The following is a 19,679-nucleotide window of genomic DNA, read 5'->3' as shown; positions in this document are numbered from 1 at the left end:
TGCACCGGAACTACTCTGCCGGGATTGGGGGTACCATTCTGGCGCGTGGAAGAACTAGGCTCTATGGGTTGACTCCTGGCCGGGCTCCTCCTACGTCTCACCAGGTCCTCCCCTGCTCTCACCAGGTTCAGAACCTGTGCGTTGCACCAGACCCCAATCCAAACATTCCATTCAGCTGCTGCAGTTGAATGGCCCTCCTAAAGGCCTCACCGTGGATTTGTTGGGATATAAATTATAATATATAAACATATATTATCCACTTTAGCCCTATTTTATACCTTGGCTATTTGAAAATAGGCGATCTACAAGCTCACAACGCATTGCAGCGGGACGCATTGTGAGCTTGTAGATCTGCTATTTTCAAACGTCCTGTACCTTTACTTTTTGTCCTTTAAGTACATTTTGATGCCAACACTTTCATACTTTTACACAAGGACATTTTGAAACCCGGACTTTTAATTGTAACAGAGTATAGCAGTGTTGATACTTTTACTTAAGTAAAAAAACTGAATCACCACTGTGAATCACCTCCACACTTATTCCAAAACATCCAGGATTAGGAAGCCAGGGCGTGTGTTCTGTTTACCAGGGAGACACGATGTCTAGTTTCAGATGGATGCCAGAGAAATAGCATATTTTCTTTCTCTTTATTTTTGGCATTCAGCCCCTCAGACAGTAATCCTTGCAAATTGAAACTCAGCTGCTCAGCCAAGATGTCTTGTAAAAAAAAAAGCACAAGCACCTGCGATTATTAAAAGCACAAATAACAGAACACAAATCCAGGGACTAATTCAAAACATTGTTTGGCGAACTAGCAGAGGTGTAAGTAACTGATATCATGATGGGTGTTTAGTTTTAGTTTTACTTTGCTAATATGCTTGCTAATTCGATTATGGCAAGAGGGCGGGGAGTGATAACAGTCAGTTATAAGAGGTTTATGTTTTTTTTTCTCTTCTAAGATAAATTGCCACTACACATATTTATGAAATCCATTCATCCTCCACATAGACCCATCTACAAGCTGTGTAATAGCTCATTTACACTGCAGATATGTGTCTCGACACGTTGTGAGCTAGTTGCGCTATTTTCAAACGCAACACGGTCGCATAACAAGAGTATAAATTAAGCTTTAATACGATGTTGGTATGAAAACCCAAACAATCTCCTGATGACGGAGCAGCAAAACTCAACCAATAAGTATCTATCTACCATGAAATGCAACTGTTTATTATGTCTCGCCATGTCTCTCTCTCGCACTGCTAATGAATAAATTAATCGTAGTTGAGCAGGCTACTTAGCCAGGAGCAGAATTGTGACAAACAGGGAGACCAGGAACCTCAAGTTAAGTTTTAGCTCCGTTGTGTGCCGAGAACAGCAGAAAATAGTGGAGAATAGCAGATCTACAAGCTCACAACTAGGGTGATCCTTTACGATTTTGACGCTTCCGGTTTGCTTAACGAGTTCCTCTTAAAGGAGTAGTTCACCCCCAAAATTACTTTTTTTCTATTGATTACTCATGCCATGGAGAGTAGAGTTCAATAATATTTTTTGTTTTTTGTCACATTCCTAAGACAAAAATTTGATTCGAGTAAATTTACCCCCATTGATTCCGGATGCAGGGGACCCGTCCGGAACGAATGGGGGTAAATTTATTGTCATCACATTTTTTGTCTTAGGAATGCGACAAAAAACTACAAATATTATTGAACACTAGTCTCCATGGCATGCAGGGGCGCTGGAACTCCCAAATCCCAAGGGGAGCTGAGGCTGGAGGAGTTCATGCGTGCGGCGCACGCCGAAAATTCACGTTTTTTATCCGGTTTTGGGTTATTTTTATTACGGTTTCGGGTGCTTATTCGCCACACAACGGTGTAACAAGGAGCTGTATAGTTACTAGTTATTTTAGCACACAGTGCAACACACAGCATGCACACACACAGTCACTCACACACACACACACACTACAAAATCGGGTAACAGTTTTCTACTGTTTTTATATACAACGGTGTTAGTTTCTAGACAGTTTCTAGTTCTCAAATAAATAGACTTTGGTGTGCCATCAAAGCGGGATTTAAATTTGACTTCCCTTCTGACCGGAGGTGGCAAGGTGACCATGTGATTAGGTCACCATGTGATAATCAAACACCTTTTTTCAACATATTTTATTCCCCAAAGTCAAATACATTATTGTTTTAATATAGCTCTGTGTGTGTGTATACATAGGCTTATTAAAAAAAAACTTTTTTTTCTCCCCACCACCAGGGGAGCTGCAGCTCCCTCAGCACCCCACTTCCAGCGCCCCTGATGGCATGAGTAATCAATAGAAAAAAAAATGTTTTTTGGGGTGAACTACTCCTTTAATGGTCCTATTCCTTCCTATTGGGCAGAGGTCTTCAACAGGGGGTCTGGGACCCCTAGGGTGTCCTCAGAGTTATGCTACAGGGGTTCTGCCAAATCTTTGTGTGATCACGTTTGATCACTTGAACCCTAGCATCCCCCCTAGCATCCCTTAGTGGAACATTAGCCAAAAAATAGGCTGCGAGGCGTTGTGAGCTTGTAGATTGTCTATTTTTTGGCACAGAGGTTTGGTGTGGAGGGAAAAGAAGAGCAGACTAGTAGGCATTGACAGTTCAAGTGTTTAAATATATGACAATACACACTAATCCAAACACTAAACCAATCTACACAGATGATAGTGCTGTCAAATCTAAACTGTATAAGAAATAATCCATGTACATTTTTAATCTACAACACAATATGTAATCTGCACTACGATATGTAGTGGGGGTCCCTGCTTCATCTCTCTCTCTGAAAACGTTGAAGACCCCTGCTATGGGGGTACCAAATGGACCCTTACAGGTTTGTAACTCAGAGTGTATACAAATGGAACTAAATTAACTCGTAAGGGTGGTGGTCTGTAAAAAATTTAAAATTTGAGAACCACCCGTATTGTAATTGTATAGCAGACATGAAGTCCACATAACCAGCTCTGACAGTGTGATAAAACCTGTTCCGGAAACGGTTCCAAAATGTGATCGAACAGATTCCGGTTCCGCAATGTCGGATCCAGATCCCAACGCTACTCATGAGCTTGTAGGTCAGCTAATCTCGGCTCGCTGCACCCTCGTGCGACAAAGCATAAATTGGGCTCCACTTCCAACACATCACTAGTAGCTCTACTCCTGAGGTTTCCCATCCGTCATCCCACAACAATCGTATTCTTGACATGCGCCTTGAAGCACAGGAAGATTCAAGGTAATATCATGGCCCATTAATTTATGTCAACACGCTAGAGTTTTTCATTATTCTTTTTTTGTATTACCTGGCTGGAACTATGCATTTGCCGCTATGCGTTGCACTTTGTGTAACCACAGATGGGCATACTTGGGTGTTGTTTAGGCATCAGTCTTCACCTCGGGGCCACCACAGCCCCAACGCAAATGGAGCAAAACGCAAATGGAGCAAAGTGACTGTTGAGAACCGACAGTGAATAATATCCAGGAGCAGACACACACGACTTCACTGAGGTGCCGTTTGTAGCTCGAAACACTCACAGCCTAACCTAGCGCTGCTAGACTCTGTCTGCCATTGCTAACCACAAGGCAGCAGATGGGGTCTATAGCCTCGCTCATGCAGCTATTTCAATTTTTCTCAGCACCCAAGTCGTGAGGGAACCAACCAGGGCTCAGTATGCAAATGTAAGGCGGGCGTATCACCTTTGCGCTATACTCTAATTGGTTGTAGGGGAGGGTGTATCACCTTTGCGCTACTCTGATTGGTTGTAGGGGAAGGGTGTATCACCTTTGCTGTTACGTTCCACTGTTTTGTATCGTTCCACTTTGGTTGTTATGTTCCACTTTGTTTCTTGGGTTTCTGGGGCTACTCTGATTGGTTGCAGTGGCGGGTGTATCACCTTTGCGCTACTCTAATTCACACTTTGTCAGCCTTCTGATGGGTCCTTGTCCCACCCTGGTTCTGCCTTTTTATGTTGAATTTGCAAAAAACATAATTTTTGGAGAAATAAAAACATTCAAAAACATGCCCAGTCACTATAGAAGCAAGAATCTCAATGGTAGTGGATGGAGAGAAAGGACTTTTGTCCCACCAAGAAACAACAACCAATGGTTGCAAAGAGGGGCGGGACAACGAGCGGGACTTGACAAAGGGTGAATTGGTTGTAGGGGAGGGTGTATCACCTTTGCTGTTACACTCCACTGTGTTCGCTATCGTTCCACTTTGTCCTATATCCACGCAGTGTGTATTGTCTGGCTATGCAAGGCTACTCACAACCAGCGTAGAATTAGCACCTCTGTCACGTGGCCACACTGGCTCCGATAAAACAGTCCAGTCCACTCCAGGGGTCTTCAACAGGGGGTCCAGTGCCCAGAGGGGGCCCTCTGGATTATTATTATTATTTACATTAACCATTTGAACCCTGCTATTCTGGGGAGAACATTGGACGTTCACGTTCATCTCTCTCTCAGCTATAGGGGCACTTGGCCTGAAAAACATAGAAAAGCCCTGCTAATAATCCTGCAGGGAGCGTGGCATACAGTCTAACTTGAGCTTGAGAGAACAGTGTGGTGGGGATGTAGCATTCGGTGGTACAGTCAGTGGTTCATATATCGTTGCTGTCGGCCAGAAACCTCTTATCTCCATGTTCTAGCCCAGGGGTCTTCAACGTTTTCAGGCCAAGGAGCCCTTAGTTGAGAGAGAGATGAAGCAGGGACCCCCACAACCTTTTCATAGATTCCATATAGTTTCATCGTTTGACAGCACAAACATCAGTGTATTTTGGATTCATGTCAATTTGTGTTTTCAGATATTTAACCACTTGAACCGTCAATACTTAAAAAAAAACTTGACCTTTCACTCTGTACTTAGTTTGCCCTATTTCCTCTCTACATCAAAGTTCTTTGCCGAAAATAGCCGATCTACAGAGGCGTTGTGAGCTTGTAGATCTGCTATTTTTTTAAGTTCTCCGAATATGGACGGATTGGACGCTAAAAAGGTTTCTATCAAACAAAGATTTGGAGCAGTGTTTCTCAATCTTTTTTGTCTTGAGTACCCCCTTTACCTGATTTCTGAATCCAAGTACCCCTTTACCCGACAACATTTCGCTTATAACACTGCTATTGAAATATACATAAATGTAGGTATATGATGCTGTGATAAACCCCCATTTCAAGAATATAAAATCACAAATAAGAGGTTTTCATGTCAATAACTTCAATACATTAAAACACATCCCAGTTTCCTGGTACCATGTAATTTGAGCAACTCAAGTTTCCCCATGTGTCTCCATTAAACATAACAGTACAGTTTTTCCCCTCCTAATTCAATTTGAGTTAATTCCTTAACTATGCACAATATTAGCATGATTTATACTTCTATTTTTATTTTTGGGGGGAATTTTCGAGTACCCCCTGCAGTACCACCACGTACCACTAGGGGTACACGTACCCCCATTTGAGAAACACTGATTTGGAGGACGCCCTGTAGTAACTCTAAGGACCCCCTAGGGGTCCTGGAGCCCCTGTTGAAGACCCCTGTTCTAGCCTTTTGTGTTTTTTTGTAAATTAACACCCGACTTGATCATACAACAGCATCACACAAACACAATTTCGATCTTGTAGATCTGCTATTTTTGATGCTTTCGAATTCGAAACCTGAAACATTTTGGACATATGTGGTTTCCACCCGACAGAGACGATATACTGCATCTCTGAGTCCATTGTAGAACACACAGTATATATAGGGGTTCATTAGGAACAGGTTGCTCTAGCTATGGCAACCAAACGCTTGACCCCAGCCACCTGTGTGCTGTCTACCTGCCATGCCACATCTAATATAAGAAACCGCTGGTTGTCAGAAATCAAATAGTACCTCACATGTGTTTGTGTGTGAGAGAGCGTGTGTGGGTGTGTGGGGGGAGAGAGAGAGAGAGACAGAGAGAGACAGAGAGAGAGAGAGAGAGAATGATATCTAATTTATCTACAGTATATTGGTTGTTCTCAAAGTGGGGGTCCCTTTTTATTAACCAGTATTGTCTGTATTTTTTGCCTCTTTTTTAACATGTCTACTGTTTTTAAGTGTGACAACAAGCACCATGAGTTGCGGAAAACGGTATTTCTTTCTCCCTTGTATGCCTGGTGTGTATTATGGAAGTAACAATAACACTGATTCTGTTTCAGAACAGGCATTTGCTTCAATGCGGACTGTCCACAATTGTCATTATCCATTTGGGGTGGTTCCAGGGGGTCCGAAGCAAAAGTAGTTAGCACAGCATCACAATCCTTTTAACCACTACATCCGTTTTATATGTTGACTATTCAAAAGTAGCAGACCTAAGCTCACACTGTACATCTGCTATTTTTAAAATATTTGAAAAAAAGAATATATACTGTATATATGTTCACACTTTGTATGCTCATGACAGCACCACTAATGACTAATTGTGCACATGTTACCAACATAGACTATATCAAACAATGAGACTTGTTGCATAATTGCATGTCAGCAGCATGCACATAATATATTGTATGTGGCTGAGCAGGCTGAAAACTTGTATCTCCATATTTCGATGTTTAAGTACATTTTCATAAACGAATGCCCTATAGTTCATCATACAAGAGTTGATCACACAAAAGTAGTGAAAATAGCCGATCTGTAAGCTCACAACGTGTGGCTTTGCGGTACGGTATATGTACCTATGTTCACTTTTTTCTTTAAATAGGCATATGACATCTATCTATATCAACACGTACAGATCAACATTAGCCACGTATAGCGATAGCAGCACAGAGTCGTACAGAATGGCATGCAGGCGCCATCCAGCTCTGACGTGGATCCACCGGCCCCTCTGTACACGAGCTAAGGCGTTATCGGACCCCGCACTGTCTCTTCTGGAGATGGTTCATTTTCTCACTGTCACTTTGGCGAAGATGAGGGATTATCAGAGGCGAGTGCTGCGTGTCAGGAAAATGCCACCTGTCTCTGTCACCGGCTGTAACCGTTAACAGCCCCAAGTGAGATTGATGAGTCCCTCAGCAGCACCCCACCACCACCGCCCCATCTCTCCTCCTTCTTGTGCCTCCTCTACTCCAAACCATCTGAATTCCCTCACAGATAAAGTAATGGAACCTGTCCATCACCATTCCCAAGCACAGAAAGAAAGAGAGAGAAAGAGAGGGGTGGGGGGTAAAGGAGGAGGAGTGGGCCAGTGGACGGCGTGACGGTCCGTCTGTGATGGCCGACCGCGGAAGAGCTAATAAATACGACTGAGGAAGTGGTCGGGGGAGGAGGGGGGGAGCGGGCGGGCCGCGGAGGTTGCTTGACCTCGCTTGTCAGCGGGAGACAAGTGCAATAACATCAAGGAAGTGGAGGATATTAGTTCATTCAATGGAGGGAAAAAAGAGAGGTTTTGCTAGAGCAAGCTGTGGCACGGTTGGTTTTAGTGCAGAAGAGACTGGTTGTTATTAACTCGGGTGTTGTTTATTTCAAAGACGATAGAGGACGGAGAATGAGGGCAAAATTAGGATGTTCATAATTTTCTCTTTTTGTAGGATTTAGGGCTCATTTCAGATGATCATCAGCCCATGTAGCTGAATCATCATCTCACATTGCCTGCTTCATTTGAAGTATATGTAAATTGCATTAGTGTTTGAACACAAAATGAAACAAGAGTTTTTTTTTTGTTGTTGTTGTTGTTGTTGTTGTTGGAGGTTTTATTTTTCCATTACTCTGAATGAATGCAGTGATGATTTTACCATGCAGAGTATGTGGCTAATGATGGATATCTCATTTTGGATCAAGACTCTTCAAATACAGTTTATGAATACATTTTTCCACTTTATCCTTGCAAAGAGGTAATTGGTTTTGGATATGATATGATATGATATGATATGATATGATATGATATGATATGATGTGTTATATTTAATCTATTATTTTTGTCTGGTGCTGCATGCTTTTAGAGAAGGACACTTTTACAAAAAGATGCACAAAACCTGTCAAACAGTCCAAATCATTTCCATCTTGGTTTATTGCTCTGAATATTTGTCAAAGTCGATAAGAGGCAGCTTTTTGCAACGTGGAGAGAGAGTAGAGGCTATGCTAACACAATTCTCTCAACCCATTTTCCAAAAATCTGACATGTCATGTCAAGCTATCTTAACGTGGGCACACAGCTATACGGAAACGATCAGAGAAATAGAAACGGCCTCCAACTCCCTGTCTGACTGAATATCGTGACTATACAGCCCGGATAAGACCTGTGGCATCTCATTAATTCATGCCCACAAGTATAGCAGCATAATGGAAGGCATTGGAAGTCAGGAGTTCACCCTTTTCAATATTTCAACATGAATTTATCCATGTATGCTTCCTTTTATTTTTTTTTCCCCCCTGCCAAGATTTCCTTCCAGTTTGATTTGCTGCCACACACGAGTTGAAGGATTCTTGGATTGTGAAACATGTGGTTGTGTCCCCTGTGGGGAATTGAGAATCCCTGAAGACTTATAAAATCCTTAAAAGCGTCTGATTTCCCGGACATGTAGGAGGAAGCAACCAGCAAAGCGATAGATTTGTCGGGGGCGGGTGGGGGGTGGTTGGAGGGTGCTTTTGGTCATTCTTTTTTTATGGGCAGTGGGGATATGTTTTCTCCCTGACTCAGACTGAGTTAGAGGCATGCATTTCCTTTTGGGGAAAGTAGTAGTAGTCTGACATATTATTGCGACCGTTAGGTCGCAGTTACTTACTAATACTTGAAACCTCCACCGGCTGTCAGTCTGTCAGTCCATCCGTCAGTCCCTCCGCCAGTCACGTCACATGTCACACTTTTCCCCTACTCATATCTCCGCCACCGTTGCCCAGATCCATGCCAAACTTTCCACACACACTCCTTGGCTGCCAACCCACAACCCCCACCCCTCATTTCTCACATGGCCCTCTTCTAGCGTCACCATGAGGCCGATTCTTGCAAGACACATTTTTGGACACTGCTCCTACAGATTTTGCCCTAAAATCACGCAAACCGGTATACAGTGTCTGTCCCATCTAGCGCCACCATCTGGACGATTTTTTAAAAACACATTTTTGGACAGTGCTCCTACAGAATTTGCCCTAAAATTACATTCTGTTTTATTTTTATTTACTTTTTTTTTTACTATATCTATTGCATAGTAGCCTACTGTGTTCCATCTGTCATTCAATGTTATATGAGATACTTCAATGGTTTCCTATGGAGCTTAGTCTTGTCTAGGATCTCCTTTTAGTTGACCCTGTACCAGTGAACTGTACCGTCATGAAACTGTACCTTTTTCTATGCAAACTTCTAATAAAGTCTTCAATCAATCAATCAAACAAACTCCCCCACCCCTCATTTCTCACATGGCCATCTTCTAGCACCACCATGAAGCCGATTATTTGCAAGACACATTTTTGGGCATATTGTTTATGACTAACCTGACTTTCGCCAGATGGTGGCAGCATTGCTTATGCATTGCTTTACCATCTGGGCTCGCTCCAGCACAGTTGATAACACTCGTAAAGTCCCGAGCCGGACCAATCAGCGGCAGCTATGGGCGGGCTCTGAGCGGCTCTGAGCCAATAGAGTCTGATTGCAGACCACGTGGAAACCCAGGAGGCGGATTCTGGGTGCAACGTCATGCAGACAGGCCAATATGAGTGGTTGGAGTTGGCACGGCCATATCCAATCACCTGCTTTAGAATTTGAAAAAATGGCCCGCCCCTTACATCGGTTGTGCTGGACCGAGCCCAGATGGTAAAGCAGAGCGTTATGCAGGCATACGCAATGGTGCAAACCATCTGGCGAAAGTCAGGTTAGTTTATGACACCAACTCACCAACACTGTCCACTACACCAGGGATACTCAAACTTCTGAACCTGTGGGCCACATTACAAAAATGTCAAGGGGCCATGGGCCAGTTTATACAATTACTTATAACTTCTCTCTTTTATTTGCTTTATTTCCACATACCTTATGAAAAGTGCAATGTGCATTATTTTATGGCTTCCATTTATATTCTGTCAATGACACAATTTGTAATCAAAGTAATTTGCTATATTTGATCTAATTTTAATCATTTTGTGCAATTAGCATATTCACTAAAACAAACTAATGTACATATTTGTCTGGGTGCTATCAAGTGGGATAACATTAAAGATAGCTGAGCACATCTCTCTTTAAATTGGTTCACAATGTTATTTACGACCCACATTAAAAACCAATAGCTTTTTACAGAAAATAAACTTGAAAATAGTCTAAGACTATGGCTAAGGAAAATACAATAAAATCAAACAAGCTACTTAAAATAGATTACCCAGACTCTTTAGCTACCAAATGGCTAATGATGCAGTTGTTACTGTAAGTAGAGCTACAGTAGGTCTACATATCTCTTTCATTTGATTTGCATGAGCCTACAATGACGTTTTGGGTATGCTACTCTATTGGGCAGAGCCAATGGTAAAAAAAAGAATCAGTGATTTCAATGGCCACTTTCAAGATGTTTTGGCCATTATCTCTGGAACGCAAGGTCCAATCTGCTCAGTTTAAAGCTTGTTGGAAGCGTGACTTCTTGGACATTAAGCTGGTGGGCCAGTCAAAACTGCGCCACGGGCCGGAGTTTGAGTATCACTGCAATACACCATCCACCCACTGTCCACTACACCATCTACCCATTGTCCACTCACCCCCACTGTCCACCCACAAAGGCAACAATAAGATCTTTGTCATACGAGTGCATGTGCCATGTTGTGACCTTGTAAGATCACTTACATTTTGTGTGATCTTGTAAATCAGCTATTTTCACTACTTTTGCACAACACTATCATATCATATGACATATACAGTTGGGCATTCATTTAAGAAAATCCATAAAACAGACAAAATATGGAGATGGAAAACATTTCTGCCCGACAGCGACGACATGGAGACAGCTGTTCACCAACACACTGATTAAGCCTTTGTTCCAGTCCACAGCCCTGTGGAGGAGTCTGGAAAGCTTCCCATCAAGTTACTCTACTGAGTTGTAGGAAGTGTAGTCTCATGGGATTTCTCACAGGTTGCCTCTCAGCTTTTGAGACAGGTATTTGTAGGGCTGTCACGATTATGACATTTTACATGACTATTAATTGTGACTCAAATAATTGCGATTAACGATTTAATTGTGTTTCTGTTTGGCTTTTAGGCTTTGAACTTGCACATGGTAGATATGACGCATAACCTAAATATACAAAGAAGTATATACTTAAAAAGGTTTATACTTAGCTCACGTGTTATGAGCTTGTAGATCTGCTATTTCCACTACTTTTTGAAAGTGTTTGAAACTATATGAATTATAAACATTTCTCAGCATGGAAACGATTATGACGATTATTCAAAATAATTGCGATTACCTCAAATAATTGTGATTAGACGATTATGTAATAATTGTGACAGGACTATTTGTGGTACTTCTGTCTGTCTGTCTGTCTGGCTGTCTGTCTGGTTATCTGTCTGTCTGTCTATCTGTCTGTCTGTCTGGCTGTCTGTCTGTCTGTCTGTCTGGTTATCTGTCTGTCTGTCTGTCTGTCTGTCTGTCTGTCTGTCTGTCTGTCTGTCTGTCTGTGCTGGACAAAGGAATACAAGAACGCTCAGCTCAAAACATGTTCATCCTGGGTAAAAAAAAAAAGATTGATTGGTCATGCCTGGTGCCTGAAGACGTGACACAGAGTGATGACGAAAAGAGTGTGCGACTGTATTGTTGTTCTGGCGGCGAGGTTGCCGCCGTGTGTGTGAAAAAAGACTAATAAATGGAATAGCCCTGCTGGCATTCCAAAGAGAGAAGTTCCTTCGTATCGGTCCTTGTAAAGAGAGTCTAAAGCCTACGCTTATGCCCTACAGCCTCGGACGCTACACTGTTACAGCTTGCAAGTGATGGAGGCTGAATAATGTATAGTTTACAGCTTAACCAGCTCTTATGTCAGCACAGTTTGACTTCAGGCTTCTTTCTCTATCTTTGCAGTCAAGCAGAAACCTCTTATTTCCATCTTTTAACTTTTTGTGTTTTTTGTGTACTTAACACTCTACTCTACTTGATCATACTACAGTGTCACAAAGGCATCAAAAGTAGCAGATCCGCAGCTCGAAACGAGGCACAAATAGATGCTTTTGAGTATGTAGATCTGCTACTTATGATGCTTTTGAATTTGAATCCTGAAAAGTAACAGTTCTGGACATATGCAGTTTCCACCTGACTGAGACGATATACAATATGGTTCCCCGAAGCGCCTGACAGAAAAAGGAACCATACCAGCTGACAATGACATAGAGGGGGGCTTAGGTAATCACGTCCCAGTTTCTTTTATTTGGTGCTGTTCACTTGGTTTGACATGTCGGGACATAATGTCAGTGCATGGAGATAACAATGCCTGCTCTGTGGACGTTGTTGCTGAAGCATTGTTTTGATAAATGTTATGCGGTCACACGAAGGCATTCATTTCTTCAGGCTATACGATGGAACAATAAAGGAGATCTTCTATCTCTCTCTTTCTGTTTGTGCTTCTGTTCCTTGCTGGTGTTCTGCGATGTGTTTATGCCATACATTAAATTACACTGCGTTCTATTGTTGTCAGTGTTTTTAAGTGCCAAGCCTGTTTACCATTTTTCACGGTAGCAGAATAGCTGGTTCAGTTGAAAATTGAGAGTTATAATTCATAGTCTGTTGTACCAACAGTGTCGCGTGCCAGGAAATAGCCAATCTACTTGCTGCGATGGTGGTGTGAGCTTGCAGATAATGCTATATTTTCTTTATCAGTGGTTCTCAAACATTTTCGTTTCAACGACCCCCATAACTCAGAGAGTGTTCAAATGGAACCAAATGGACTATTATGATACCATTTGGTTCCATGTGAATCCTCAAGGAACCTGGACCCTACTTAAACCGAATTACTGGATCTATAGTCATTCATTCATTCAAACCTTTATTGAAGTTGCGTCAACACATCACACATATAGTTTCAATGCACACAAATAAAATCCTTCCGGATTAAATATAACACAACAATGAAAAGGAGTTGCAGACTTTTGTGGGTATGTCTGAAATCAGACCTAAAACTCGTGAATAAAGACTAAAGAGTTGAAGAATACTAAAATATTTTCATTTTGGACCTTTGGAAAACAAAACAAAAAGAGCACAGTGTTATCCGTGTGAATTTGCAATGAATTTGAGAGAGAGAGGGAGAGAGAAAGGAGGGGAGAGAGAGAGAGATCTTGACTCGTGTGAAGAGTCAAGTTATTCTGGGTGCTAGATCAAAGTTTGCCCTTCCCTCATGAATAAAAGAGAGATGCCCATCTGTGCCAGCCAGCCAGCGAGCCAGCCAGCCAGCCACATAGGTCTATACAGAGTTCAGTTTGTATGGCGTCATTGTCAGGTGGAAACCTTGTATGTCCAAATCCAAACAGTCGAAAGCTCTTAACTCAGTATGGACATGATTGAGTTTGTTTATGGTTGTTTCTTAGATAGATAGATACCTTTATTATCCCAAGGGGGAAATTCAGTTGCCCAGAGGCAGCACAGCAGTTTAAGGTTACAAGTTACAAAGAAGTAGGAAAAAGAAAAAGAGTACTGTAGTCCAAAGAGCAAGCACAAAAAAGAAGAATATAAACATAAAGTGTTTGGACACACACACACACACACACACACACACACACACACACACTACACACACACACACACACACACACACACACACACACACACACACACACACACACACACACACACACACACACACACACACACACACACACACACACACACACACAAAAAGCTATACTCAAAGCACAACTTAGAAACAGTGCCAAACAAAAAAGTGTGCATAACAGTCAATGCTAGTCAATGCGACACAAGTATCAACACAGCAATAGTACTCAGTTCAACCAACACAATGCAATAGTGCAGGGCCAGAAAATAAGTGACCAATAAGTGACCAAAGTCAGTGCAAATAAATCAAGAATATATATATATATATATTTTCTCTTTTTTTTTAAGCAATAAAGGGAGCCATAGTAGTGACATGCCTAATGTGTATTCTGTATTGGGTTTGTTATGTGTTATGGACATGGTCCTGCCCATAGGCGATTTTAAGGGGTGTCCTAGGGTGCACGTGCACCCCCTGGCCGCCAGGCGGCCATTTTGATTTTTTATTTTTTTTGTAATGTAACTTTATTTTATAATTATTAAATAAAACAGTGATCGTGATTTGTAAAATGTGCGCAAAAAGAGAGGTGGAGGGGCAAGTATAGTAGTTCACTCGACACTGACAGTAATGCTAATGAACGTGAACCAGAGGAGGTGGACGGAGCTTGCAGCAGCAGTGATCCAGCCACCGACATCACTGTGGAAGGCTCGCCGTTGCCGGAGACCGAGGCCCCGGTTCCTCCACAGCAAGCAAGCCCCACTCCAGACTCAACTGTTGTTACCCCAGGCCCAGACCCAGAGGAGCCAAATGAAGCCAACTTTGTTCATGAAAGAGACCCTTGCCATGGCCCGGATAAAGCCAAGCAGTTTTTGGCTTTGGGTCCATATCAGCCAGAAGATGTAGAATGTCCATTAAAGGCCGCTGGCGAAAAACAACGCAAATTCAGAAAGGAGTGGTTTAAAGATTTTGCCTGGCTGGAGTATAGCGTGCGCCATGACCGGGCGTTCTGCTTTCCATGTCGGGCCTTTGGTTCTGAGAACGCCGAGCAAGCTTTCAGGAGGACAGGTACATAAAGACACATCTCTGTTTACACAATGCTGTTGTACTCCCTCCAAGTGCATAGTCTATTATGTTCCCTTTTTTCAACTGTTTCGTTATATTGAAGAGAATGTGCGCAAAAAAAAAGAAATGGAGGACACGACACTGTTTGAAAAGAAACTTGCTTTTTTTCAAGAGAAGGGAATGCATAATTCTGATTCATTTGGTACATTAAAACACGTCTACACACTGTACCTCACCATACCAGTTACGAGTGCTTCAGCTGAGCGCAGTTTCTCTACTTTGAGACAACTAAAAACGTATTTACGGACAACCATGACTGATAAAAGAGTGTCAGATATAGGCATTTTACAGATTGAGAAAATACACGAAATTAAAGTGCAGAAAATAATTGAAAGGTTTGCAAGTGCCAAAACCCGGAGGCTGCAGTTCATTGTGTAATAAGGATGTGTCTACTATTTGTTTTTGTGAAATGCTTATTTGACACTGTAAATGACTGCTTGATTGCTTGATGAATGATGATTAACTTGATGTTTGGCTTTATATGTCCTGGCTGTGCTGCCTCTGTCTGCAAAATAAGTAAATAAATCCTATAGATAGACATATGGTGTCTAGAAAAAGAAGCACCTGTTTTACACTTTTTTTTGTTTATATTGTGTTACATTTGGGTACAAAATTAACTGCAGAAATCCGCTAAAACAACATTACAAAACCGCTAATATCCGCAATTTTTTTCGCGTGCGCGCGGTAATAGAGGTCGTGCACCCCCTGCTGGAAGAGGCTAGAATCGCCTATGGTCCTGCCTACTGTATATATACTGTACAATCTCAGAACCCATTGCTTTGTGGCACGTTATTGTGAGCATGTAAATCTGCTATGTTTGACTGAAGTATAATAGTTGTAACGTTGAAATATGGAGATACAAGGTTTTCTGCCCAACAGCAACGAAGTGCTGTGTGTGTGTGTGTGTGTGTGTGTGTGTGTGTGTGTGTGTGTGTGTGTGTGTGTGTGTGTGTGTGTGTGTGTGTGTGTGTGTGTGTGTGTGTGTGTGTGTGTGTGTGTGTGTGTGTGTGTGTGTGTGTGTGTGTGTGTGTGTGTGTGTGTGTGTGTGTGGGTGGGTGGGTGGGTGGGGGTGCGTGTGTGGGGGGGTCACAGGTGTTTGAAACCAATCCCTCCAGGGAGTTAAGGGAGGAGAATACTTGATGGTTGACTGCAAAGCAACGAAGAGTAATGCACTGATCCACTGCAAGCCCCTGGACTGGAGAGAGCAGGGCTACTGTACAATACAATGCTTTAAATGGGCCTGAGGGCAGTGTCACCCTGCTGCGTTCTATAGCACTGCACCGCCTCTATGGCATCTGCAAATGGGTAGAGAGAGAGAGAGAGAGAGAGAGAGAGAGAGAGAGAGAGAGAGAGAGAGAGAGAGAGAGAGAGAGAGAGAGAGAGAGAGAGAGAGAGAGAGAGAGAGAGAGAGAGAGAGAGAGAGAGAGAAACCTTGTATGTCCAAAACCGGTCGTTTTGTACTGTATTTATCATTTTTAAAATGATTTAAAATAGCGAAAAATAGCCGATCGCGTTGTGTGCTTGTAGATCAGCTATTTTCACTACTTTTGTGCGACAGTCTTGTTTGATGAAGCAGGGCTTTACTTTACAGAAAAACGTACCCCCCCCCCCCAAAAAAAAAAATCTTTTTTTTTTAATTTTATTTCTTTTGAAAAACTTTTTTTTCTTCAAAAACGGCCGTCGATGACGTCATCGACGGCAGCAAATTTGGACAGCCTGTTTTGAGAACCCGTGGGATGCTTTTAACCTTCGCCTTCCCAAAACCAGAGAAAGACACAACGGTCAGAAATGGGACTTTGTGAGGATAGAAGGTGCTAGAGGGACCCCAAAAAAAGGTTTTAAAATAGGAAAAGTGAAATTTCATGGTGTATCACCTTTAAGCACCATATGTATGCTGTCGGATGGAAACCTCATTATGTCCAAAACCACTCTTTTTTATTATAACATCAAAGACAACAACGTGAGAACATGAACTGTCTACAAGCCCCTATACAGCGCCGCGAAGCGACACGTTGTGAGCTCGACTATTTTCACTATTTTTGTGCGGGAATCTTGTATGATCAACATTCATTCATGTATGAAAATACGTGAACGTTGAAATATGGACATACAAGTTTTCGGCCTGCATAGCCACAATACAGTATGTGTGTGCATGCTGCTGACATGTAATTATCCAAGGAGTCTCATTGTTTTATATAGTCGCATGTTGGTTGGTAACATATGCACAATTATAGTCATTAGTGGTGCTGTCATGAACATACAAAGTAAATAAACGAAAATGTAAATTAGCTCCATACTAAGGGACTGCTTTGCATGCTAATAGTCACGTTTTATTTTTGTTTGTTTGTTTTATTTTTTTTGCTACATTATCTCGACTAAAGCGCCAGGCCCCCCAGTTGAAAATCCATAACAATCTCTCCCCCTCCCCCCCCTCCCCAAATCCAATTTCTACAGCTAATGTTTATGCTTCTCCCAACCCCAACTGATAAAATATTAATTCAGCAATAAAAAAAACGGGAGCTCGGGTTGTATGATTTGCACCTCTTGGTTGAGTTTAATTGAAAATAGCTTTTTTTTCTCGTATTGATCTGAAGATCAATCAAAGCTATACGTGGTTGTACAGTATGAACCTAAACGGCCGCGGCGGTGGAATTGATTTGCATTCCTATAATGGTTGGTTGTTTTGCCCGAGAGAATGATTACGGCGGCCCCCAAAACATATATTGATATGCTGGACATAACCCCAAATGGATTGATTCTTGTCTGGCATTACATAACCTTGGTTCAATTTCACATCGGGCATCAAAGCTATGATGTTGTGTAATTCCACTGGTATAGGCATTTTTCACAAAGTGCAGTTTTGAGTGTGATGCCATTATACCAAACATGAAAATATATAAACAAACATTTTGTCACTGTCGGGTGGAAACCGTTCCCTTTTTATTTGTTTTATTATAAAACAATAAATTAATAAAATACTGAAAATCGCCGATCTACAAGCTCACACAGAGTGACGAGTCTATCACCCTGTCAGAGTTTATTTCTCAATACTGCTTCCCATTGATTATCAAATGTATATGTCACAGTTTTTTTGAGTTTCAGTGACATTGAGAACAGGAGCGCTCGTCGTGCGGCTCGGGGCAGAACAAGCGGTCGCTTTGATCCACAACAACGACAACAACAACGTAGCGTCGGCAGGAATGATAGCGCCTCACCCCACTGAGGTTAGGGTTAGGCATAGTTTTACTGAGGTTAAGGTTGCTACCCCAGGTTAAGGTTGCTACCCCAGGTTGTGCCTGGGTAGCTCAGTCGGTAGAGCTCTCGCCTTTGTACCGCAAGGTCATGGGTTGGATTCCGGGCACCGCCAACTCAGCGTATGAGTAGCACGGCTTGGCAAGTCGTGCGACAAGTACTGGGAGCTGATGGTAGGTGTGGCGCTCCACCTCAGCATTCCATCTCCCAGGGGTCTAGCGCATTGTAACGGGGACAGACTCCCGCGTGTTACCGGCTGATACCGACAATAAGCCACTCCTGACCTACTTGTTAGAGTTAGGCATAGTAAGCTAATGGCTAAACACAGCCGAGCTAGGCTAGTAGATGAACAAAGAAAGAGTAGTCGCAAACGAGTGATGTCAGCGACTACACAAGTGAATGGCTGTTGTCGCCATCTCATGGTGAATACGCAGAATTACACAGGTGCGCTGATAAGAGACTATCAGTGAATTGATCCAGGTGGTGTTAGGGGTGTGTGGTGAACGACAAAACGAGCGCTCTTACCCCAATCTCACTGAGTTACCCAAACTGACTGTAACATATACACAAATACATTACTAATACCTTATGCTAAAGGAAAAGTTATTAATGGTTAATATGGGTAGGCCTACCTTACAACCAGTGATTTGAACAAGTACTAATTTCTTTCCTGGGGAATTGAACCCCGGGAACTGTCCCGAGTCCCAAGCAGGCCGCAACACCTCCTGAGCCACTGTCGCTCAGCCCCCGACATACAAGCTTTATGTACACTGGACAGCGGCAATAAGGTGCAACAGATCCACACCGCCACATATTGGAATAACACAGCTTGGATAATATATTCCATCTCCTTGTCCCACCGAGTGTCATAAATGTCTCGTTAACGGCATCACATCAGAAAAGTCATAAAGGTGACGCTAGCTTCGCTGCCATTATGCAAACCAACGCAGGATCTGTGTCATAGTAATGCTCACAATTATTTCCTGACATTTGCTTTTGATTGCTTGTTTTCACTCCTCTCCCAAAGTCTTCATTAGTTACAACACAAGGCACGTTCGAGGCAAGTTTATTTGTCTGGAAAATTACATACATTTCAATAACAAGGCGATTCAGAGTGCTTTGCATAAAAAAGCATTAAGCATCAAGACATTAAGATGTTAAGATCATCAGGAGAGTGCAAAACAAACAAGTTATAAAAAGAACATTTAAATACAATAAAAAGTTCAAATAATGTAGAGAAAATAAGAGAATAAAATTAAAGTGCAGAATAAATGATAAAAACCTCAATAAGGCAGCAGCGAACAGGAAAAAAAACAGTACGTAGTATATTTTGTCAGAATGATATTGATTAGTCGCATGTTGTTTTATATCTTTGCTGTCAGTGTATCCATGAATGCCCTACTTCACAAGAGTATCTTACAAGAGTAGAGAAAATTGCAGATCTACAATCTCAGATTGCGACACCTTGACAAATAGCGGAGGGGTGTAATCGCTCTGAAGAGGTTCATCTCTCAATAATGACCTGCTCCCCATTGTACCCATTGATTAGCCTGCTTATTACACAGCCACTTAATAAAAAATAATAATACTACCACAAATGA

The sequence above is a fragment of the Nannobrachium achirus genome (assembly GCF_963921795.1).
Source record: "Nannobrachium achirus genome assembly, chromosome: 11".
NCBI classification, from domain to species: domain Eukaryota; kingdom Metazoa; phylum Chordata; class Actinopteri; order Myctophiformes; family Myctophidae; genus Nannobrachium; species Nannobrachium achirus.
Note: the sequence above shows the minus strand (reverse complement) of the source record.